General features: G+C 38.5%; 1 long non-coding RNA gene across 1 annotated transcript; it reads right to left on the reverse strand.

Moving 5' to 3' along the window:
- Window positions 1-5,473: 5,473 nt before the first annotated feature.
- On the reverse strand, window positions 5,474-18,563 carry LOC113891906. The gene is made up of 3 exons (XR_003510903.1): window positions 18,481-18,563; window positions 11,674-11,729; window positions 5,474-6,159 (listed from the first exon to the last, which is right to left on the reverse strand). It is a non-coding gene; the product is annotated as an uncharacterized LOC113891906 (long non-coding RNA).
- Between the last annotated feature and the right edge of the window lie 7,058 nt (window positions 18,564-25,621).

Here is a 25,621-nt window from a genome sequence, read left to right on the forward strand (position 1 = left end):
TCCATTTATCCCAGATTTCTGGATTCTCACATTTTAAATCCACATGTGACTGCTGACCATTTAGTACTACCATTCTTCGCCATCCCCAGTTTATGTAGGCCAAGACACTGGAGCTAATTGGATAATCTATTGGAGACAGAGGAAGTTATCTTTGATAGATTTCTGTATGTTCCACTATATTTAGTGTTTCAGTCTCCTTATTCTCTCTTATGTCTTCTGTGTTATGTTTCCCATAGTGGAGAAGTGAGTACCTCTTTCATGGTGGCTCCATGAAGGTTAATGACTTTCATGAATAGCAACAGACAATCCAGTTGACTGCACCCTCTTTTTGGAACACTGGCTTCTGCAATTTACAGGACATCACACTTTTCTGATTTTCTTCTTACTTCTCTGACTTTCCCTTCTCAGATTTTTTCCTTTTTTTAGGCTGATTTCTGTTCCTCATTGTACTCTTGAACTGGAATATATTAGGCTACATTTGAATCTTTCTTTTTTCTGTGATATATACATAATTATCTGTACATGATAATATATTTTCTCCCCATATGCAATGTGCCATCTCTGTATAATGCATCTCTTAATACACAGTATATCTTCTTTACATACATACAAATGTATGAGTCATTAAAGTGCTATTGAAAAAATGGAATATTAATAATTATAGCCAAACAGATTCATGACATTATTTTCTAAAAACTTGGAAAACAACTGTGATCAAATAGCATGATATACAATGGAGAATATGCTTTCTAATATTAAGATTGTTTATCTTTTGAGAGGTAAGATAAGTAATTTTCTTATCTTTATTGTTGTCTTATGTGGTTTCTTTCATGTGCTTATATATTTGCACATGTATAGTATATGTGTATCATAATTAACATATATTTGTATATAGTAGAGTAACAAAAACATTATTCTTAAAAAGTAATAGATCAATGAATAAAATAATTCTTAAATTTTACATATTACTCCATTAATGTTTATGTAGCTTATTTTTAGATACAGATTTTAATAGACTCAATGGATATTATGTGGCATTTATAATGGAATAACAAGGGATTAAAGTATTTGCGTATATCATGTGGTCATCGGATTTGGTGGGTCATATGACCAAAATCACTAAGTTAAAATATTTCTCGTGAAATATGCTCAGTATCTAATTCTATTTTCCATAATTCTCCCATTCTACCTTGGACTTTTCCAAAGAATTGAAATTGGAAATATAAATTGGAATCTAGCTAAAATAATTTATTGCTTAAAATGGTATACTGACTTTCTTTTGAGAGTCTAATGCTGAATTATGCAATATATGAACACTGAATGGCTTAAAATAATAAGCAGTTATTAGCCCGTGAACATGTAGTTCATTGATTTAACCTGGTCTTAGCTGGTCAGTTCTGTTCATTCTGGCTGGACTTATTCTCAGATCTAGTAATCAACCAGCTATAAAGTGATGTAGGTTAGCTGTGGTAAGCTGGTGCAGCTGGCTCTCAGCATTCGCCCTTAAATGTCTAGGCTGAGCATATTCTCTCAGTGAGGACAGAGATGCAAGGGCACAATGGAGAGCTTCCAAATACTTTGCAAGGCCCTGCTTTTAAAATACTTGCCAATATTCCATCGACCAAAGCAAGTCTTATGCCTAAATCCATAGTAATAGTGGGAGAGTTCTGTTTGGTTTTAGGTCAAAAAACATGAACACTAGGTGGGGAGCAGAAGAAGGTCAGTAATGGAAATAGTCTACCACATGTGATATGAACACATTGGAAACTGCTGTAGGGATTATAATCATCTGTGGAACATGTTAACCTAGACATACACCTCTCCCTCAGAATTCTCACTCAAAGTGTATATGTGTTCAAAAAGCCATACAGATGATTGGAATATATACACCTGATTGGGGATCACTAGCTTAACAAAATTAATACCAAGAGATATGGTGTGGCAATTTGGTTGGTCTAAGAAGAATGTACTTATATTTTTGGAACAGTCAAGCAGTTTATCTGGTTCAGAGCATCCACAGAAACTTTAGAAGTAAGCCATTTATTCAAAGGAAAATTTCATTCTAGGGCTTGTGATTTATCCCTTGTGCTTACTTTTTAAAATATAAAAATCAAGAATAATAAATATCTAACTTCAGTAAAATGTTCCTCCTAGATTCCCTGTTTCATGTTTTCACTTGGTTTTTCTACTTATTTCATTTTATAATCCAGTTTTTTCCTTTATCCAGACTTCCCAAAGGATCTGCCTTCATTCTCAGACTTGCTCTGATTCAGTGGACTTTTCTAATAATAGCTTAGTAGTAAACTCTGACTAAAGTCTATGCCACAAAATAACTCTGCCTTTAGTATTTTAGTGCCATTTGAATTACTAATACCAGAATGTTATTTTCCAGTTCCATCATAAAATGTTATTGTAGTAAAATATCAAAGGTCAGGTTAAAAATACTGAAATAAGAAAATATATATGAAAATTGACTCATGAATACACATAAATATGTACAAGAACTCTACAAGATTTTAACATAGGAAAAAAACAGACTATTTTCTCTTTAAAATTTTCCATTTTTTAATCTGCTTCATTGACTGGCTTTAAAATAATCTCTCATCTAGAAACTTCAATTCTTATGAAAAAATAAGGTTATTTTTGATGTTCAAGAATTTTGTTGGTATACCCCTCTTTTTGTCTATTTTCATTTTGTTGCTCTTGCCTTGGTGTTTTATCTGTGAAACATTGCCAGACCAGTGTCATGAGCTTTTATGTCTGTGTACTCATATAGAAGCTTTGGAGTCTGGGGAATTAAGTCTTTAATCAATTTTAAGTTGATTTTTGTTTATGATGTAAGATTAAGGCCCAATCCACTTTTCAGTATGTGGATATCAATTTTTCTAAAAAGCTAATCTTTCCTTATTGTGCGTTTTTAGCACCCTTGTCAAAGATTGATTGACCATATGATACATGGATTTATTTCTGGGTTTTCTATATGTTGTTCCATTGATGTGAATGCCTTTCCTTATGTTAATACCATACTTCTTTAATTACTGTATCTTTGCAGTACATCTTGTAATAAGTAAATGTGATGCCTTCAACTTTGTTCTTCCTTCTCCAAATTTTTTGGTTATTTGGATATTTTGTGTTTCCAAATGTAGTTTAGATTGTTTTTTCTACTATAAAAAATACCATTGGGATTTTGATAGGGATTGCTTTGAATCTATAGATCACTTTGGATAGTATGGACTTTCAAATTGCCAACATCCGCTGGATCATGGAAAAAGCAAGAGCGTTCCAGAAAAACATCTATTTCTGCTTTACTGACTGTGCCAAAGCCTTTGACTCTGTGGATCACAATAAACTGTGGAAAATTCTGAAAGAGATGGAAATACCAGACCACCTGCCCTGCCTCTTGAGAAACCTATATACAGTCAGGAAGCAACAGTTAGAACTGGACATGGAACAACAGACTGGTTCCAAATAGGAAAAGTAGTACATCAAGGCTGTATATTGTCACCCTGCTTATTTAACTTATATGAAGAGTCCATCATGAGAAATGCTGAGCTGGAAGAAGCACAAGCTGGAATCAAGATTGCTGGGAGAAATATCAATAACCTCAGATATGCAGATGACACCAGCCTTATGGCAGAAAGTGAAGAGGAACTAAAAAGCCTCTTGACGAAAGTGAAAGAGGAGAGTGAAAAAGTTGGCTTAAAACTCAACATTCAGAAAATGAAGATCATGGCATCTGGTCCCATCACTTCATGGAAAATAGATGGGGAAACAGTGTCAGACTTTATTTTTCTGGGCTCCAAAATCACTGCAGATGGTGATTGCAGCCATGAAATTAAAAGATGCTTACTCCTTGGAAGGAAAGTTATGACCAACCTAGATAGCATATTCAAAAGCAGAGACATTACTTTGCCTACAAAGGTCCGTCTAATCAAGGCTATGGTTTTTCCTGTGGTCATGTATGGATGTGAGAGTTGGACTGTGAAGAAAGCTGAGCACCAAAGAATTGATGCTTTTGAACTGTGGTGTTGGAGAAGACTCTTGAGAGTCCTTTGGACTGCAAGGAGATCCAACCAGTCCATTCTGAAGGAGATCAGCCCTGGGATTTCTTTGGAGGGAATGATGCTGAAGCTGAAACTCCAGTACTTTAGCCACCTTATGTGAAGAGTTGACTCATTGGAAAAGACTCTGATGCTGGGAGGGATTGGGGGCAGGAGGAGAAGGGGACGACAGAGGATGAGATGGCTGGATGGCATCACTGATTCGATGGACGTGAGTCTGAGTGAACTCCGGGAGTTGGTGATGGACAGGGAGGCCAGGTGTGCTGCAATTCATGGGGTCGCAGAGTCGGACACAACTGAGCAACTGAACTGAACTGAACAATATTATGTCTTTCAGTCAAACTAAAACTCTTCAGAGAAAAAGAAACAATGAATAGATTGAAACAACTACCAATAGCATTAAAAATGAACTGAGGACATGAATAAACATTTCTCCAAAGAAGCCATACAGATGGTCAACAGGTTTTTGAAAAGGCATTAAACATCATTAACCATTAGATAAATACAGATTATAGCTACAATGAGGTATCACTTCATACCTGTTAGGATGGATATTAAAAGGAAAAGATGAGTATTGTCCAGGATGTGGAGAAATTGCAACCCTTGTAAACTTTTGGATGAAATGCAAAAATGGTGATGCCACTTTGGGAAATAGTATGGGGATCCTCAATAGATGAAAAACAAAACTGCCTCATGATTTAGCAATCCCACTTCTGGGTATTTATTTAAATAATTGAAATTAGGGTCTCGAAGAGATAGTAGCATTTCCATATTGCAATACTAGTCACAGTAGCCAGATATGGAAACCAACCTGAATATCCGTCAGTGGATATGTGATATAAAAATACAATGGACTATTACTCAGCCTTAAAAAATAAGAAAATTGTGCAATGTGCAAAAACATGGATGAATTGTAAAAACATTATACTAAGTGAAATAAGCCAGCCACAGGAGGATATATATGGCATGAATTCACTTATATGAGATATCCAGAATAGTTAAACTAATACAAGTAGGGAGGAGAATAGTGGTTGCCAGGGCTAGGAGAGAAGGGGAAATGGGGAGCTTCTAAGCAGTGGGTGTGAAGTTTCAGTAATGCATGCTGAATACATTCTAGAGATCTGCTGTATGTTATCATGCCTAGAATTAACAGTTCTGCATTATACACTTAAAGATCTGTTAGGAGGGTATAACTCATAGTAATTTCTATAGTTACTACACGAGTAAAGGACTTCCCTGGTGGCTCAGATGGTAAAGAACTTGCCTGCAATGCAGGAGACTGGGTTCTATTCCTGAGTGGGGAAGATCCCCTGGAAGAGGGTATGGCAACCCAGACCAATATTCTTGCCTGGAGAATCCCAGGGACAGAGGAGCCTAGAGGGCTGCAGTCCACAGGGTTGCACAAAGTCAGACGTGACTGAAGCAACTTAGCATTCATGCCACAGTAAAACACAAATAAAATTAATATTATTGGATAAATTAGAATTAAATGTCATAGTTGAAGAAGCTACTTAAACAGATGATCTACCTATTGAAAAGCTGAGGCCTGGTTTCAGAAAACTGGACCAAAGAAAGTCTAAAGTGCTTGAGGCATGTTTCCTGGCACCATATTGCATCACCTTTTCTGAGTCTGAAGCCAAAACTCATAGCTTAAAGAGTAGGATGTTGATTGTCAATGTGTTACTAATCAAAAGCTAAGCCCTAAGATTTCCAAACCAGACATATTTGCAAAACCATTGAAATTTCTTATTTTTTTTCCCAGTATCAGCTATTCATCTCACACTCCTGAAAAGCAATGCATGACTTCATTCATTATGATCTGTGCTTTGGTTTGAACAATTCAGGAATATTCATCAAGATTTACCATTAATCAGTTAAAGATGTTCATAAACAAAGCCAATGAATAATTCATATAAAATTGAGTACATGTGCTCTTATGATGAATAATCATGAACTTATCTGGAATTTGTTAATGACTTATGAATATTTATCTCTCGATGGTTCTCCTGTGCAATTCACAATACCATGAAACAGCTTGCTTTCAGATTTCACTGTGTACTTCTGCTGAAGATACCATTGGGACCATTAAGTATCTCTCCTAAAGGATTATAAGACAATAAAAATTGTCAATGTGATGTCATCTGCAAGACTTACTAAACACACAAAAAATATTAATTTTTTTCCATAGTCTCAGTCCAGATTTTTCTCAGATAATATTGTCTTTCACCATATGATCTTCTTATATGACAAGAAGATTGCTATGTGAGGCTCCCTTAAATAGTCAGATGTGAAAAATGTGAAAAAATAAGTCAAATTGAAAACCAAATGCTGGAAATAACATCTCCCTGAAGCAGCCACTAATCTCATGCCAGGTGCAGAATGCAATGCTCTTCTGTGACTGTCTTCTTAGTGTGCCCTCTGGCCGCTTGCAAATTGGAAATTTGACAAAAACTTTGTATTCACTATTTATATGACATGAGATACTTCAGCCTAGGATTGTCATCAGCTGGCCCTTCTCAGGATGAGGAGAGTTAACAAGCAACGTTTTTGGAACACTTAAGGGGTTCCAAGTGCTTGGCAATCATTTACCAGTTAATCTTTGTTTGAGGGAGGTCAATTTTCACATGAATTTTCTGCCTGAATTTTTATATGAAGTATTTCACACAGATGTGAAATAATCTCTAAAAAGGCCACAGGGCAGCAAATCTAGGGTAAAAGAAATAATCGGATACAGACCGGGAGCAAATTGAGGAACAAGAAAATTATACCTTTGGTCGACCATGTGGATGTTCTTTCTACCAGCTACTCTTACTCTAAACACAGTCAGCAAGTCAATTCAGTAACTAGTTGTGTCCGACTCTTTGTGACCCTGTGGACTGCAGCACTCCAGGCCTCCCTGTCCATCACCAACTCCCAGAGTTCACTCAAACTCATGTCCATTGAGTCGGTGATGCCATCCAGCCATCTCATCCTCTGTCATCCCCTTTTCCTCCTGCCTTCAGTCTTTCCCAGCATCAGGGTCTTTTCGGATGAATCAGTTCTTTGCATCAGGTGGCCAAAGTACTGGAGTTTCAGCTTCAGCATCAGTGCTTCCAATGAATATTCAGGACTGATCTCCTTTAGGATGGACTGGTTGGATCTCCTTGCAGTCCAAGGGACTTTCAAGAGTCTTCTCCAACACCATAGTTCAAAAGCATCAGTTTTTCTGCGCTCAGCTTTCTTTGTAGTCCAACTCTCACATCCATACATGACCACTGGAAAAACCATAGCCTTGACTAGACGGACCTTTGTTGGCACTACTTTAAAGTCTCTACTTTTTAATATGCTGTCTAGGTTGATCATAACTTTTCTTCCAAGCAGTAAGCATCTTTTAATTTCATGGCTGCAGTCACCAGCCAGATGCAGTCACAAGATGCAGTCACCATCTGCAGTGATTTTTGAGCCCCCCAAAATAAAGTCTGACACTGTTTCCACTGTTTCCTCATCTATTTCCAATGAAGTGATGGGATCAGATGCCAGGATCTTAGTTTTCTGAATGTTGAGCTTTAAGCCAACTTTTTCACTCTCCTCTTTCACTTTCATCAAGAGGCTCTTTAGTTCTTCTTCCCTTTCTGCCATAAAGGTGGTGTCAACTAAAAAAGATGTACAACTTGAGAGTTGCAAGTTAAGTTTTATTTGGGGCAAAATGAGAACTGCAGCCCGGGAGGCAGTGTCTCAGATAGCTCTGAGAGACTGCTCCAAAGCGGCAGTAGGGGAAAGTCAATATCTAACATTTTGGTGAAGGGGGGAGTTCGATACCATGAAGCACTCAATTTACAAAAGGTTTTTTGTTAGTCATGAGGGTCTGATGTCACCATGAAGGGATTTAGTGCTTCTCTAGATATGAGGAGATGCAAGGATTGAGATCATAAAATCTGTTCCTAAAAACATCCAACTATATTAATCCTGTCCCACCAGATTCCCGGGGAGCACAGTGTGCCTCACTCCACCGTGAACTCCCTCAGGGACAGTTGAAGGACAACAGCCATAGCAGCATGGAATTCAGTCTCCATAGAGACAAGTGTCAAATGCATTTGTTGTTCAGTCACTGGCAGTGCTCTTGGTAAGTGCCAATTTGTAGTTGACAGTGGTGTCATCTGCATATCTGAGGTTATTGATATTTCTCCCGGCAGTCTTAATTCCAACTTGTGCTTCATCCAGCCCAGCGTTTCTCATGATGTAGTCTGCATATAAGTTAAATAAGTAGGGTGACAATATACAGCCTTGACCAGTCTGTTGTTCCATGTCCAGGTCTAACTATTGCTTCCTGACCTGCATACAGGTTTCTCAAGAGGCAGGTCAGGTGGTCTGGTATTCCCATCTCTTTCAGAATTTTCCACAGTTTATTGTGATCCACACAGTCAAAGGCTTTGGCATAGTCAATAAAGCAGAAATAGATGTTTTTCTGGAACTCTCTTGCTTTTTCCATGATCCAGTGGATGTTGGTAATTTGATCTCTGGTTCCTCTGCCTTTTCTAAAACCAGCTTGAACATCTGGAAGTTCATAGTTCAGATATTGCTGAAACCTGGCTTGGAGAATTTTGAGCATTACTTTACTAGTGTGTGAGATGAGTGCAATTGTGTGGTATTTTGAGCATTCTTTGGCATTGCTTTTCTTTGGGATTGGAATGAAAAGTGACCTTTTCCACTCCTGTGGCCACTGCTGAGTTTTCCAAATTTGCTGGCATATTGAGTGAAGCACTTTTACAGCATCATCTTTTAGGATTTGAAATAGCTCAACTAGAATTCCATCACCTCCACTAGCTTTGTTCTTAGTGATGCTCCCTCAGGCCACTTGATTTCACATTCCAGGATGTCTGGCTCTAGGTGAGTGATCACACCATCGTGATTATTTGGGTCGTGAAGATCTTTTTTGTATAGTTTTTCTGTGTATTCTTGCCACCTCTTCTTAATATCTTCTGCTTCTGTTAGGTCCGTACCATTTCTGTCTTTTATTGAACCCATCTTTGCATGAAATGTTCCCTTAATATCTCTAATTTTCTTGAAGAGATCTCTATTCTTTCCCATTCTGTTGTTTTCCTCTATTTCTTTGCATTGATTGCTGAGGAAGGCTTTCTTATCTCTCCTTGCTATTCTTTGGAACTCTGCATTCAAATGGGTATATCTTTCCTTTTCTCCTTTGCTTTTTGCTTTCTTTTCACAGCTATTTATAAGGCCTCCCCAGACAGCCATTGTGCTTTTTTGCATTTCTTTGCCATGGGGATGGTCTTGATCCCTGTCTCCTGTACAATGTCACGAACCTCCATCCATAGTTCCTCAGGCACTCTATCAGATCTAGTCCCTTAAATCTATTTCTCACTTCTACTGTATAATCATAAGGGATTTGATTTAGATCATACCTGAATGGTCTAGTGGTTTTCCCTACTTTCTTCAATTTAAGTCTGAATTTGGCATTAAGGAGTTCATGATCTGAGCCACAGCCAGCTCCCGGTCTTCTTTTTGCTGACTGTATAGAGCTTCTCCACCTTTGGCTGCAAAGAATCTGATTTCAGTGTTGACCATCTGGTGATATCAATGTGTAGATCCTTCTCTTGTTTTGTTGGAAGACGATGTTTGCTATGATCTAAATAGAGGCAGGAGTCAATTTATTCTTTGCTGCAGTCCTAAGAAGTTGGTGTTAGGGTTATGTCTATTATACAGATGATTAAACTAAGGCACACAATGGATAGATCTGTTGTTCAGTACATGGCTAGTAAGACGCAGAGCTGGAATTCAAATCCATTCAGCAGGGCTCCAGGCTGGTCTGGTGTGTGCTTAATTGCTCAGTCGTGTCTGACTCTTTGCGACCCTTTGGACTATAGCCTGGCTTCTCTGTCCATGAGAATCTCCAGACAAGAACACTGGAGTGAATTGCTATTTCCTTCCCCAGGGGATCTTCTGGACATAGGGATCAAACCCACGTCTCCTGTGTCTCTTACATTGCAGGCGAATATTTACCCACTGAGTCATTGGCTGGTAATCATTCTGATATGCTATCTCCACCACCTGTGAGATGTCTGCTGCCCCATTTTGTGTCTGGCCAGTCAAGATTGTCCCACCGTATTTTGTCCACCCCAGCAATTAACTGTATATACATTTCTGCTAAGTTTTATCTAAGAAGCTTGTTTTATGTCCAGTTACTCTCTTGTCTCTGCTGCTGCTGCTGCTGCTGCTGCTAAGTCGCTTTAGTCGTGTCTGACTCTGTGCGACCCCAGATGGCAGCCCACCAGGCTCCCCCATCCCTGGGATTCTCCAGGCAAGAACACTGGAGTGGTTTGCCATTGCCTTCTCCGATTCTCTTGTCTCTGGTAGGGAGCTATTCAGTTATCCCTAGTATGCAACTGTTTTTGTTCTCTGAAACTGTTTTGAAAGAAAAAGTTTTGAAAATGCTTTTACAATGCCATATAAGTGGGTTGATACTGTCCCTTTTAAAAGATTAGCTAGTCAGGAGAAAGTGTGGAATTTTACATCATTTTTTCTAGAAAATCCTAAAATGTGTCTTGGAAAAAGGGGATGCTTTTGCAGTTAAGCCAGGGAGGGGATCATTACTAACTGGATGTGCATATAATAGTAATGAGTGCAGGATTGAACCAGCAGCGATCGCATGATCTTTGACTTTTTTCCCATGATGCTAGGACATTTTCTTAAGTGCAGGTGTGGTATTTCTGGGTATAGTTAGGCAAACTACTTTGAGACTAGAAATCCTGTTGATGTCACACACTGGGTGGTTAAATTCTTCAGTTTTTAGTGAAAGTTAATGGTTGCCATGAGGTCAGTCTGTATTCAAAATAATTATTCTATTTAGAGAAAGGAAAAATCTTTGAACTATTTTACTTTCCTTTGAGTTCAGGACTATTTCACACAGTTTTAAGTGTTTATCTCTGGACCAAGCTTTTAGATTATGTATATACATTTTTAAAGCAGTTCTCCCCATCTCATCAAAAGGATAGTAATATTTGTTAATAACCAGGAATTATAGTTATTGGTTAATTTACAAATTTTATTGGTATAATGGGAATGATATCTGACATCTATAAAAGAGTTGTGAATATGCAATGGTAAATATTATAACATAATAAATTATGAAATCTGTAAGAGACCAAATTGAAAAAAACTAGGTTCTTAGAAACATTTCTAAAATTACCTAAATTGTTGATGTTCATAGAACCTTTTTCTTTTATGTTTAAGATTTTCTTCCTAGGAAAAAATTTCTAAGGGCCAGTAGTCTTCTAAATGTCTATAAAATTTTATGAAAATTATTCTATTCACCTTTTTCATAAATGTTGTATACAGTTGTCTTCAAATAAAATAGTCTGATTCAACAACCAGAAAACATAGCTTTATTATTAGAATTAATAGCAATTTTATATAGACTGATTTCATATTCAGGATTTTTCAAAATTTTTCTCTCTTTCAGTTTGTTAACACTGTATAGGTCTTAGATATTACTAATACAGATTATTCTTTTGTAGATCTACTGTAAAGATACTGTTTTCTCATTTATACCTATTATTTTAAAATCATAATTGCTATTTTAGCAAAATAAAATCTGTTTTTAAAATAAAAGTCTTACCTGTAATAGCTCATATACTGTCTATTATGTCTCTTGTGTAGTTACTTTTATTATACCTATATTAAAAAGGAAAAAAATTGAGGCAGATTTAGTCACTCAAAGTTGCAGTTAATATTTGCCCAAGTTCAGTTTATACATAGGCCTTTTAAATATAGAACATGCATTCTTAAGCAATACTTTGTTTGGGTTTTATTTATTTCATTTTATATTACTTTTCTCCAGCTTTACTGAATCATAATTGACAAATTCTGTTCTGTTTCTAAATCTCTAATAGTAGTACCCAGCTAGTGATAACAATGCCCCCCTTTTTTCCATCACCCATTATCACTTCCCTTTGCCCTCCATCTTCCTTTTCAAAAATTGTCTCCACATTTCTGACTAATGTAGTTTACAGAACCATGTCTATTTTTCATTGTTAAACTTTACTTATGGACTTACATTATAGAAGAGGATTTACCTCGTAGAGTTCTTCCCTTTGGGACTCCACTTCTATAGCCATTCGCCTAAAATACTAATATCCAACTTCCTGGTTAAGTCAGATTTCAGTGTTTACATTTTTATGGTTTTGAAAATATTGCTCTCAGTTGAGTCATTGTCAGAACTTTCACACTTCATTTCTATGCTAAAGACACTAACACTTCATTTCTTGTATGAGTTTTTCTTTATCTTGGAGTTACCTCACTCACTTCATTTGCTTTTTGCTATATACTTAACACTAACTCAGCACCCAAATGCTTTCAAAGAACTGTAAAATTATTTTCAATATGATCTAATACTTAATATACATCTATAAGTTTTACTATTTTTCCCTTGATATGTCCTTCCTGGATCTCTCTGTTTCCCTTGCTCCCATCTGACCTGTTTATTCACAAAACCCACTGCACATATGGCTTTGAATATTACCATTTTTTCATCATCCTGAGAATTTTCTTCCTCTGACTTCTCTATTGGATCTCATGTGTTCCATTTTGGTATTTACTTCCTAATTTAGGTGGAGTATTTTCTAAGAGATCAAGAGTAAAGCATTTAAAGACCTCATATGTGTAATCATGACTTGACTTTAAATTGTAGGCTGGAATTATTTCATTGACTTTTAATTTTCTAGGTTGATCTTCTAGAAATACCCTGAATACCTGTAGGTTGAAATACCCTGAAAATTTTATATGTAACCTTTTTCCTTCTCTGAAAAAAAGATCTGAATATAGGTCTGAAGTATCATTATGATCTTGCCTGGCTTACTGTTTTTCTTTCTATGGAGTAATCAGACAGTCTTTATATATAATCTGAAAACCCATAGGATTCAGGTCCAAGAAATCGCCCTCCCTGTATCTTTCTTTGTTATCTCTTTCTGGAACTATTAATTGCTGGTTAAAATTTTTGATTATCAAATATTTATCTTCATCAGCATTATCAAATGTTTCTATAAAGGGCTAAATATTAATATCTTAGACTTTGGAAGGCCATAGAGTCTCTGGCACAAGTACTCTAACTCTGCCTGTAAAAGCAGTCATAGATGACACCTAAAGGAATGGGCATGGTTATGTTCTAAGAAAACTTTATTTACAAATATGGTCAGTAAGCTGATTTGGCCTGCAGAGAATTGTTTACCAACCCTGATCTTGATCCACTTTACTGAAATCATCAATTTTAATTTTTATAATTTTCCAAATCATTGCTTGGATTTTCTAGATGAAATCATTCAGATATAGATTTGCATAAACAAAACAACACAAAAACATAGATTCTTTCTTTTCGTTGCTACAACATTCTTTGAAAAAAATTTTTTTTGACCAGATGTTTCAAATGAAGAACTTAATACTATTGACAGCAATATTCTAATGTTAATGTGAAAGATTCTAGTATCATACTAGCTCTTAGTTATAGAGGATTCCTTAATTTTCCAAGTTATTTTTTTTAACTTTAAGTACAATTTAATTGAATTAAATTGATTGAATTGCCTATGCCCCAACCAGTAATGCTGAAGAAGCTGAAGTTGAACGGTTCTATGAAGACCTACAAGATCTTTTAGAACTAACACCCCCAAAAGATGTCCTTTTCATTATAGGGGACTGGAATGCAAAAGTAGGAGGAAGTTAAGAAACACCTGGGGTAACAGGCAAATTTGGCCTTGGAATATGGAATGAAGCAAGGCAAAGGCTAATAGAGTTTTGCCAAGAGAACACACTAGTCATAGCAAACACCCTCTTCCAACAACACAAGAGAAGACTCTACACATGGACATCACCAGATGGTAAACACCGAAATCAGGTTGATTATATTCTTTGCAGCCAGAGATGGAGAAGCTCTATACAGTCAGCAAAAAGAAGACCGGGAGCTGACTGTGGCTCAGATCATGAACTCCTTATTGCCAAATTCAGACTTAAATTGAAGAAAGTAGGGAAAACCACTAGACCATTCAGGTATGACCTCAGTCAAATCCCTTATGATTATACAGTGGAAGTGAGAAATAGATTTAAGGGACTAGATCTGATACACAGAGTGCCTGAGGAACTATAGAGGGAGGTTTGTGACATTGTATAGGAGACAGGGATCAAGACCATCCCCATGGCAAAGAAATGCAAAAAAGCACAATGACTGGGGAGGCCTTACAAATAGCTGTGAAAAGAAGGGAAGCAAAAAGCAAAGGAGAAAAGGAAAGATATACCCATTTGAATGCAGAGTTCCAAAGAATAGCAAGGAGAGATAAGAAAGCCTTCCTCAGTGATCAATGCAAAGAAACAGAGAAAAACAACAGAATGGGAAAGACTAGAGATCTCTTCAAGAAAATTAGAGATAGCAAGGGAACATTTCATGCAAAGAAGGGCTCAATAAAGGACAGAAATGGTATGGACCTAACAGAAGCAGAAGATATTAAGAAGAGGAGGCAAGAATACACAGAAGAACTGTACAAAAAAGATCTTCATGACCAAGATAATCACGATGGTGTGATCACTCACCTAGAGCCAGACATTCTGGAATGTGAAGTCAAGTGGACCTTAGAAAGCATCACTACGAACAAAGCTAGTGGACGTGATGGGATTACAGTTGAGCTATTTCATTTGAACTATTTCATTCCTAAAAGATGATGCTGTGAAAGTGCTGCACTCAATATGCTAGCACATTTGGAAAACTCAGCACTGGCCACAGGACTGGAAAAGGTCCATTTTCATTCCAATCCCAAAGAAAGGCAATGCCAAAGAATGCTCAAACTACTACATAATTGGACTCATCTCACATGCTAGTAAAGTAATGCTCAAAATTCTCCAAGCCAGGCTTCAGCAATACGTGAACTGTGAACTTCCCAATGTTCAAGCTGGTTTTAGAAAAGGCAGAGGAACCAGAGATCAAATTGCCAACATCCGCTGGATCATGGAAAAAACAAGAGAGTTCCAGAAAAACATCTATTTCTGCTTTATTGACTATGCCAAAGCCTTTGACTGTGTGGATCACAATTAACTGTGGAAAATTCTGAAAGAGATGGGAATACCAGACCCCCTGACCTGCCTCTTGAGAAACCTATATGCAGGTTAGGAAGCAACAATTAGAACTGGACATGGAACAACAGACTGGTTCCAAATAGGAAAAGGAGTACGTCAAGGCTATATATTGTCACCCTGCTTATTTAACTTATATGAAGAGTCCATCGTGAGAAATGCTGGGCTGAAGAAGCACAGCTGGAATCAAGATTGCCAGGAGAAATATCAATAACGTCAGATATGCAGATGACACCACCCTTATGGCAGAAAGTGAAAAGGAACTCAAAAGCCTCTTGATGAAAGTGAAAGAAGAGAGTGAAAAAGTTGGCTTAAAGCTCAACATTCAGAAAATGAAGATCATGGCATCTGGTCCCATCATTTCATGGGAAATAGATGGGGAAACAGTGGAAACAGTGGCAGACTTTATTTTTTTGGACTCCAAAATCACTGCAGATGGTGATTGCAGCCATGAAATTAAAAGACGCTTACTCCTTGGAAGGAAAGTTATGACCAACCTAGAGAGCATATTGAAAAGCAGAGACATTACTTTGCCTACAAAGGTCCGTCTAGTCAAGGCTATGGTTTTTCCAGTAGTCATGTATGGATGTGAGAGTTGGACTGTGAAGAAAGCTGAGCGCCGAAGAATTGATGCTTTTGAATTGTGGTGTTGGAGACGACTCTTGCGAGTCCCTTGGACTGCAAGGAGATCCAACCAGTCCATCCTAAAGGACATCAGTCCTGGGTATTCTTTGGAAGGAATGATGCTGAAGCTGAAACTCCAGTACTTTAGCCACCTTATGTGAAGAGTTGACTTATTGGAAAAGACTCTGATGCTATGAGGAATTGAGGTCAGGAGGAGAAGGGGATGACAGAGGATGAGATGGCTGGATGGCATCACCGACTCGATGGACGTGAGTATGAGTCAACTCTGGGAGCTGGTGATGGACAGGGAGGCCTGGCGTGCTGCAGTTCATGGAGTCGCAAAGAGTCGGACACGACTGAGCAACTGAACTGACTGATAGCTTGTATTAATTTCCTTTTTTTTCTGATGTGATAATCTCCTTTTTTTTATTAAAAAAAAGGAGAAATATGTCTTTGTAATATTGTCTGTACATTATATGTAGATAATAACTGAATTTTAAAGGTATAAAATATATTTCTTGCAAAATTTTTTTAACTTTAACAATTATATGACAGTTTTCCCCCAGGAAGGGAGACTGTTGCACCAAATTTTTAGAATCACTGATTTGCTTTGTGAGACTTTAATAATTTTGCCATTGATTAAATATTTTATCTCTTATTTTTCTCTAATCTATATTAGCTAAGGGCTTCCCTCATAGCTCAGTTGGTAAAGAATCTGCCTGCAATTCAGGAGACCCTGGTTCAATTCCTGGGTCTGGAAGATCTGCTGGAGAAGGGAAAGGCTACCCACTCCAGTATTCTGGTCTGGAGAATTTCATGGACTCTACAGCAAAGAGGTGGACAGGATTGAACGACTTTCACTCACTTTTAATATTAGCTAACATTTTCAGGTAAATAAAAGCAGTCCTGAAAGTGAAAGTGTTAGTTGCTCAGTCGTGTCCACCTCCTTGCAATCCCATGGACTGTAGCCCACTAGGCTCCCATGTCCATGGGATTCTCCAGGCATAAATACTGGAGTGGGTTGCCACTTCCTATTTCAGGGGATCTCCTCAACCTGGGGATTGAACCCACGTCTCCTGCATTGGCAGGCAGATTCTTTATCATCTGAGCCAGCAGAATATTAGCTAACATTTTCAGGTAAATGAAAATAGTTATATTGCCTAATATTAATATATTGTAGTATTTTTCAGTTAATAGAAATATCTCTTCTATTGATATTTTGCTAAGAATTTTATTTGTTTTAAAATCACAAATGGATGGTGATTTATTTTATAAAATTTGAGATTTCTTTAATTCATATTTTTTTCCTCCTTTGAACCATTAAGCAGTGAAGCATATTCATAAATTTCCTGATAGGTATTCATGAATTTTTAGATTAAAGCAGCAAAAAATTGTCATAGGGCAAATACAGTAAATTTTTCATTCATGATGAATATATGGTATTAAAACAAACCTACCATTAGCTGTTCAATTGATGAGGAAAAAACAGAAGAAGGCATAAACATTCAAAATAAGAAATAATAAGTAGAGATGACTACTGAAACATAAGAAATTTAAATTTAAATAAGTTTGTATATTTTCAATTAAAATAAATTTGAAGACCTCAATGAAATGGATAATTTCTTAGGGAAATACACATTAACAAAAGTAACCCTAGTCGAGTTAGACAGCTTCAACAGGGCAATTCCCTAATCAAGAAAATGATTAAGGAACTATCGTGTAAGTGCCAGGCTCAAATGGTTTCACAAAGGAATTCTACCAGTCCTTCAAACTAGATAATCTCATTGCTCTATAAATCATTTGAAAGCACTAGTGGTAAGGAAAGACTTAAAAATTCCTTTTAGAAAGCAATTATAACACGCATAGCTTAGGCTCCTTCTTCTGTCTTCGGTACAGCTTTTCATCATCTGCTTTCATTCCCATAAGCCTGTCCACGAGAAGGAAATGACATGATAGTCTGAAAGATTATATGATGCTCTGTGGTGAATTACTTTTCTCCTTCTGTATTAAAGCCTTAGCATTCTCTGTCATCAGACTATATGAGGGTGTTATTTGTATTGAATATAATTTTTCATTTTGATTTGTTGCTACTTGATTGTTACTGTTTAGACATATATAGACTGGATTTGGGCTCATTTTCACTAGGTATATAATATTATTGCTCCATTGCTGGCATATGTTTTTAATCCTTATGCCTTTGCAATATACATACTTGCTTATATTATAGTGTGACTTCTTTCCACATTTATTGTTTTCTGCCATGCATGCCACTTTGCTTAAAAATTATAATTCACCTCTATTTTTCATGATTTTCTTATGTAGATTCTTTTCTTTTAAGCTTCTAAGTCAACAGTGTCCATGACACAGGTTTGATGCAGAGTAAATTACTTAATATATGTAAATCACTTAGAAAAGTACTTGATATAAGTATTTGACAGTAGTATTTTGTTTCAAGTAAGCAAAATTTAGCTATATATTTAAATTTTGTGTGAGACTATCAGTTTTTGTAAATGTATGTACGCTGGGCATAGCTCAGTCATGGTGGATGTCAGATCCCTTTATCCTTACCTGCCTCCTGGTCTGTTCCCTTGCTCCAGCAGATGCTACCAGGACAACTAACCCATGTGCCCTTGGTCTTCCACCCATTTGAGACTGAAGCCCAAAGTCTCATTATTCTCCCACTACTTACAGATGTACTCCAAAGTCAAACGTGCCTGTTACTCCAGGTATCTCTCGACTTCCTACTTTTGCATTCCAATCCCATATGATGAAATGGACATCTTTTTTGGTGTTACTTCTAGAAGGTCTTGAAGGTCTTCATAGAACAGGTCAACTTCAGCTTCCACGGCATCAGTGGTTGGGGGCATAAACTTGGATTACTGTGATATTGAATGGTTTACCTTGGAAATGAACCAAGATCATTCTGTCATTTTTGAGATTGTACTCAAGAACTGCATTTCAGACTCTTCTGTTGACTACAAGGGCTGCTGCATTTCATCTAAGGGATTCTTGCCCACAGTAGTAGATATAATGATCATCTGAATTAAATTTGCCCATTTCCATTCATTTTAGTTCACTGATTTTCTAAGATGTTGATGTTTAATCCTGCCATCTCCTGCTTGACCATGTCCAATTTACCTTTATTCAGGGACCTAACATTCCAAGTTCTTGTGCAATATTGTTGTTTACAGCATTGGACTTTAGTTTCACCACCAGACACATCCACAGCAGGGTGTTGTTTCCACGTTGGCTCAGCCAGCCTCTTCATTCTTTCTGGAGCTAGTTCTCCACTCTTCCTCAGTAGCATATTGGACACCTTCTGAACTAGGAGGCTCATCTTCCAATGTCTTATCTTTTTGCCTTTCCATACTGTTCTTAGGGTTCTCAAGGCAAGAATACTGGAGTGGTTTGCCATTCCCTCCTCCAGAAATTGACTTCTGCAATTGCTGGAGAACGACCAGGTAATACACCTGAAATCAGGGATATTAGCTCCTCTTGTCATGAAATTCGACTTTGACCAGCATTGGAGGTGGGGGAAGGTGTGGGGGAGTGAAATGATCGATACAGTAGTGTTAGTCTTTCAGTTGTCTGACTCTTTGCGACCCCATGGACTGTAGCCAACCAGGCTCCTCTGCCCATGGGCATTCTCCAGGCAAGAATACTGGAGCAGGTTGCCATTCCCTTCTTCAGAATAATAGATATGCAAATAAGTTAAATTACCCTTTCCATACTTTTCTGAAAGATAGTATTTGTATCCTGTTTGGCTGAGGTAATGGACGTGTCTGTTTGTGAAACTGCCTGTTCATGTAATTTTCTTATGTTTTTTAGAATGTCGTTAGTTCTGTCCTGATAGATGATCTCCACTGCTTGATGATTTTCTGAAATAACCCATGTTTTCATGACTTAGTAACACAGTAACATGTAGATTATGGATGCAGTTTTGAACTTGCTTCAGATCCCTTTCCACTGGGATCCACTCACAGCTAGCAACTATTCACAACTGATAATAATAAATGAGTTGGGATATTATTATCAAGTATATTCTATGCTACTTCTGAAATCTCAAAAGACCTAAAGCTGTTGTCTTAGTTAGTGTCAGGAAGTATAATACAATGTAAAATCTTTCTTTTTATCTTAAATATCCAAGAACATCACAGACAGTTGTCATCCAGACCCCTCAATATCTATAGAGTTTCTCCGGTAGTGTGTTGGTAAATGTTTAACAGTTAGAACTGGACATGGAACAACAGACTGGTTCCAAATAGGAAAAGGAGTAGGTCAAGGCTGCATATTGTCACCCTGCTTATTTAACTTCTATGCAGATTACATCATGAGAAATGCTGGACTGGATGAAGCACAAGCTGGAATCAAGATTGTCGGGAGAAACATCAATAACCTCAGATATGCAGATGGCACCACCCTTATCGCAGAAAGCAAAGAAGAACTAAAGAGTCTCTTGATGAAAGTGAAAGAGGAGAGTGAAAAAATTGGCTTAAAACTCAACTCTCAGAAAACTAAGCTCATGGAATCTGGTCCCACCACTTCATGGCAAATAGATGGGGAAACAGTGGAAACAGTGACAGACTATTTTGGGGGCTCCAAAATCACTGCAGTCATTGACTTCAGCCATGAAATTAAAAGACGCTTACTCCTTGGAAGAAAAGTTATGACCAACCTAGACAGCATGTTAAAAAACAGAGACATTACCTTGCCAACAAAGGTCTGTCTAGTCAAAGCTATGGTTTTTCCAGTAGTCATGAATGGATGAGAGAGTTGGACTATAAAGAAAGTTGAGCACCGAAGAATTGATGCTTTTGAACTGTGGTGCTGGAGAAGGCTCTTGAGAGTCCCTTGGACTGCAAGCAGATCCAACCAGTCCATTCTGAAGGAGATCAGTCCTGCATATTCATTGGGAGGACTGATGCTGAAGTTGAATCTCCAATACTTTGGCCACCTGATGTGAAGAACTGACTCATTGGAAAAGACCCTGATGCTGGGAAAGATTGAGGATGGGAGGAGAAAGGGACAACAGGATGAGATGGCTGGATGACATCACCAACTCAACGAGTAAATTCTTAGAGTTGGTGATGAGCAGGCAGGCCTGGCATGTGGCAGACCTTGGGGTCACAAAGAGTCAGACACGACTGAGCGGCTGAACTGAACTGAACTGAACTGAACTGAAATGTTTAACAATTAGCTCTCTAGCAAAGAAAAAAAAAGTACTCTTTTTTAGATATGTAAATTCTTTCATAGAACTACTTCCACTATTGCCAAAATTTGGCTCTCTGTGCACCAATGCCAAACTGAAATACAGAGAGTTATGGAGGAGAAGGAAAGAATGGCTTCATTAATTTGCCAGGCTAAGGGTGCTAGCACCTCAAAAACTGTGCCCTCCTTCCTGGGGAATAGGGAGAGGTTATAGAGTCAGGCAGGAGTGTTGCAGGAAGAGGGACCCCTTCAGGGCCTGAGAGTGGGCTCTTGTCTAACACTTGGACAATTCTTTTCCAAGCATGTCAGCCCTACATGCTGACAAAGGAAGAGGTTTTATTGGTAAGGAGCACCCTGGAGCAGTAGCATAAGGGAACCTGGGAGAATTGCTCTGCCACTAGGACCTCCTGTCCTAAAATAACTCATGCAAATGGTTACTATGGTGCCTGACCAGGATGGGCGGTTTCGGTCAGTGTGCTTCCCCTACCTGAGATATGTGATAAGGATCAAGGCAGTCATAATCTTCATTTCTTTTCTGCAAAATTTTGAAAGGGTGGGGTTGCTGACAAGCTTATGGTGTGTTCAGGGTCTTAGGTTGTCTCCTAATCTTGATGTGTTTCTCTGGTCACTTTACCTTGCCTTAGATGGTTTCTTTGCTGCTTCTCCTTTGATTAGTGACTGTTCTGCCCTTTGGAACTCAGAGAAGGTCATGGAGGCTAGAGTGTTGCCTGCAAGGATGGGGAACAAAAAGGCCTCTATGCCCAGGAGTCCCACAGGGCCCTACTCAGCATCATCACCATGGCTTATTTCAAATTATCAAAGTGCATTTCAGAATCCATACTTGGGAAGAGATATACACATTTGGATCTCAAAAGCTGTTGCAGGACAGCTGCATGAAATCTCTTTTATATTCTGATAATGAATTACTAGTTGATCTAGGATACATGTAGCATTTTGCTCACCAGGATCAATATGGTGTTATTCTAGTAGTATTAAGCTATGTTTTTTTTCCAGTAGTCATAAAGAAGGCTGAACACTGAAGAATTGATGCTTTCGAACTATGGTGTTGGAGAAGACTCTTGAGAATCCCTTGGACTGCAAGAAGATCAAACCAGTCAATCCTAAAGGAAATCAACCCTGAATATTCATTAGAAAGACTGGTGCCCAAACTGAAGCTCCAGTACTTTGGCCACTTGATGTGAAGAGCTGACTCTTTGGAAAATATCCTGATGCTGGGAAAGATTGAAGGCAGGAGAAGGGGACAACAGAGGATGAGATGGATGGATGGCATCACTGACTCAATGAACATGAGTTTGAGCAAGCTCTGGGAGATGGAGATGGACAGGGAAGCCAGGCATGCTGCAGTCCATGGGGTCACAAGGAGTCAGACAACAACAACAACAAAACATTGAGCAGGGCTCAACTTTTGAAAGAATAGTATAGCCCAATAACACAACATAAACTGATTAGAATCAAGTGAGTCCAAGACGGAAGACAAGTCAACTTGTCTTGATCCTCCATCAGCAAGGTATATGACACACCCAGAAGCACCATGACAGTTTCAGTGAGTGAAAGTCAGTCAGTTGTGTCTGACTCTTTGTGATCCCATGGACTATACAATCCATGGAATTCTCCAGGCCAGAATACTGGAATGGGTAGCCTTTCCCTTCTCCAGGGGATCTTCCCAACCCAGGGATTGAACCCAGGTCTCCCACATTACAGGCAGATTCTTTACCAGCTGAGCCACAAGCAAAGCCCATGATAGTTCCAAGACACCATCAAAAGACCAAAAATTGGCAGTGTCCCAACTCTTGAAAATCTCCACCCCTTAGACAAAGTAATAGGAATAATCCTCCCACTCGTTAGCCCGAAATTACCCAGCCCATAAAAGCTAACCATGCCACATTTTGAGGTTGCCAGACTGGCCCTCTGCAATGGTCCACACTCTGTCTGTGGGGTGTGCTTTTCTTTGAATCTGAATAAATCCACTTTATCTGTCACTGAGTACCTTCTGTGATGAGACATCAAGAACCTGAGGTCCATTAGGTCCTAAAACCAGGCACTGTGGGTCTTGGCTGGGTTCAAGTCCTGGTCATGTGGGTTTGAGTCTCAACCCGCGTATTGGCTGGGTTTGAGACCCAGCACATGGGTTCAAGTCTCAGTCTGAGGTCAACAGTTTTGTTAACACAAGTCGTGTGCCAGACAACACAGTGAGGCCAACCAAGCCCGAAACATGGGAGTGTGGAGTGGACAAAAGTTTATTTCAAGGCCATACAAGGAGCTGAGGTGGCTCCTGCGCTAAAAAGCCTTGAATTCTCCCATGGGTTTTGGTAAAGCATTTTTTAATAGCCAGGTGAGGGAGAAAGAGGTCACGGGTGCATGATCAGATTGTGCACATTTCTCTGGTTGACTGATGATGAGGGAACAGGGTGGTGTCACAGGGGTTAAGATTATCAGTCCTTAGGCTCTAGGAAGCCTGGGGCTTTGTGCTCACCCATCAGGTAGTTAACATATTCCTTTTGGTAGGGGGTTTTCACATCTGCAAAACAGTTCAGGAGATTTGCATCAAATACTGTTGTCTAAGTACTTCAGAGAGGAGCTAAAGCAGATTATGGGAGAAGGCCTGTCCCAGGATGGCCCCATAGGGTCCTGCTCCAATACAGTAGATTGTCTATGATGTTCTGTAGACCACATATAAGAACATCATGTGTAATTTTGTATGGCGTATCAAAGAAAATCAAAGCCTATGTGTGTATATTATGATAGAAGAAGAGAATTCATCTGAGTTCTACATTGAAGTTGCACTGTTGGCTTTAACATATAAAAGTAAGCTGCTTTTGGGCTCCCTATCATGGAGCTCAAGAAGAAAGTTCAGTTCAGTCACTCAGTCATGTTCGACTCTTTGAGACCACATAGACTGCAGCACGCCAGGCTTCCCTGTCCATCACCAACACCCAGAAATGGTTCAAACTCATGCACACTGAGTCATCCATCCAACCATCTCATCTCTGTCATCCTGTTCTCCTCCTGCCTTCAGTCTTTCCCCAGCTTTAGGGTCTTTTCCAGTGAGTCAGTTCTTAGCATCAAGTGGCCAAAGTATTGGAGCTTCAGCTTTAGCATCAGTCCTTCCGATGAGTATTCAGGACTGATTTCCTTTAGGATTGACTGGATCGATCTCCTTGCAGTCCAAGGGACTTTCAAGAGTCTCCTCCAACACCACAGTTCAAAAACATCAAGGCTTGGTGCTCAGCTTTCACTTTGGTGCAAGTCTGACACCCATAAATGACTACAGGAAAAACCATAGCTTTGACTAGATGGACATTTGTCGGCAAAGTAATGTCTCTGCTTTTTAATATGCTGTCTAGATTTGTCACAGTGTTTCTTCCAAGGAGCAAGCGTCTTTTAATTTCATGACCGTAGTCACCATCTGCAGTAATTTTGGAGCCCAAGAAAGTAAAGTGTGTCACTATTTCCATTGTTTCCCCATCTATTTGCCATAAAGTGGTGGAGCCGGATGCCATGATCTTAGTTTTTTGAATGTTGAGTTTTAAGCCAGCTTTTTCAGTCTCCTCTTTCACTTTCATCAAGAGGCTCTTTAGTTCCACTTCGCTTTCTACCATAAGGGTGGTGTCATCTGTATATCTGAGGTTATTGATATTTCTCCTAGCAATCTTGATTCTGGCTTGTGCTTCATCCAGTTCAGGATTTTGCATGATATACTCTACATATAAGTTAAATAAGCAAGGTGACAATATATAGCCTTGTATACTCTTTTCCCAATTTGGAACTAGTCCATTGTTCCATATCTGGTTCTAACACTTGCTTCTTGACCTGCATACAGATTTCTCAGGAGGCAGATAAGGTGGGCTGGTATTCCCATCTCTTTAAGAATTTTCCACAGTTTGTTGTGATCCACACAGTCAAAAGCTTTACCATAGTCAATGAAGCAGAAGCAAATGTTTTTCTGGAGTTCTTTTGCTTTTTATAGGATCCAACAGACCTTGGCAATTTGATCTCCAGTTCCTCTGCCTTTTCTAAATCCAGGTTGAACATTTGGAAGTTCTCTGTGCATGTACTATTGAAGTCTAGCTTGGAGAATCTTGAACATTACTTTGCTAGTGTGTGAAAAGAGTACAATTGTGCTATAGTTTGAACATTCTTTGTCATTGCCTTTCTTTGGGATTGGACTGAAAACAGACCTTTTCCAGTTCTGTGGCCACTGCTGAGTTTTCCAAATTTGCTGGCATATTGAGTACCTCACTTTCACAGCATCATCTTTTAGGAATAGACATAGCTCAGCTGGAATTCTGTCACCTCCACTAACTTTGTTCATGGGGATGCTTCGTAAGGCCCACTTGACTTTGTGCTCCATCTCTGGCTCTAGGTGAGTGATCACACCATTGTGGTTATCTGGGTCATTAAGATCTTTTTTGTATAGTTCTTCTGTGTATTTGCCACCTCTTCTTAATATCTTCTGCTTCTCTTAGGTCCATACAGTTTCTGTCCTTCATTATATCTATCTTTACATGAAATGTTCCCTTGGTATCTCTAATTTTCTTGAAGAGATCTCTAGTCTTTCCCACTGTATTGTTTTCCTCTATTTCTTTGCTTTGATCACTTAG

Source organism: Bos indicus x Bos taurus, chromosome 4, assembly GCF_003369695.1.
Source record: "Bos indicus x Bos taurus breed Angus x Brahman F1 hybrid chromosome 4, Bos_hybrid_MaternalHap_v2.0, whole genome shotgun sequence".
In the NCBI taxonomy this organism is placed as follows: Eukaryota; Metazoa; Chordata; class Mammalia; order Artiodactyla; family Bovidae; genus Bos; species Bos indicus x Bos taurus.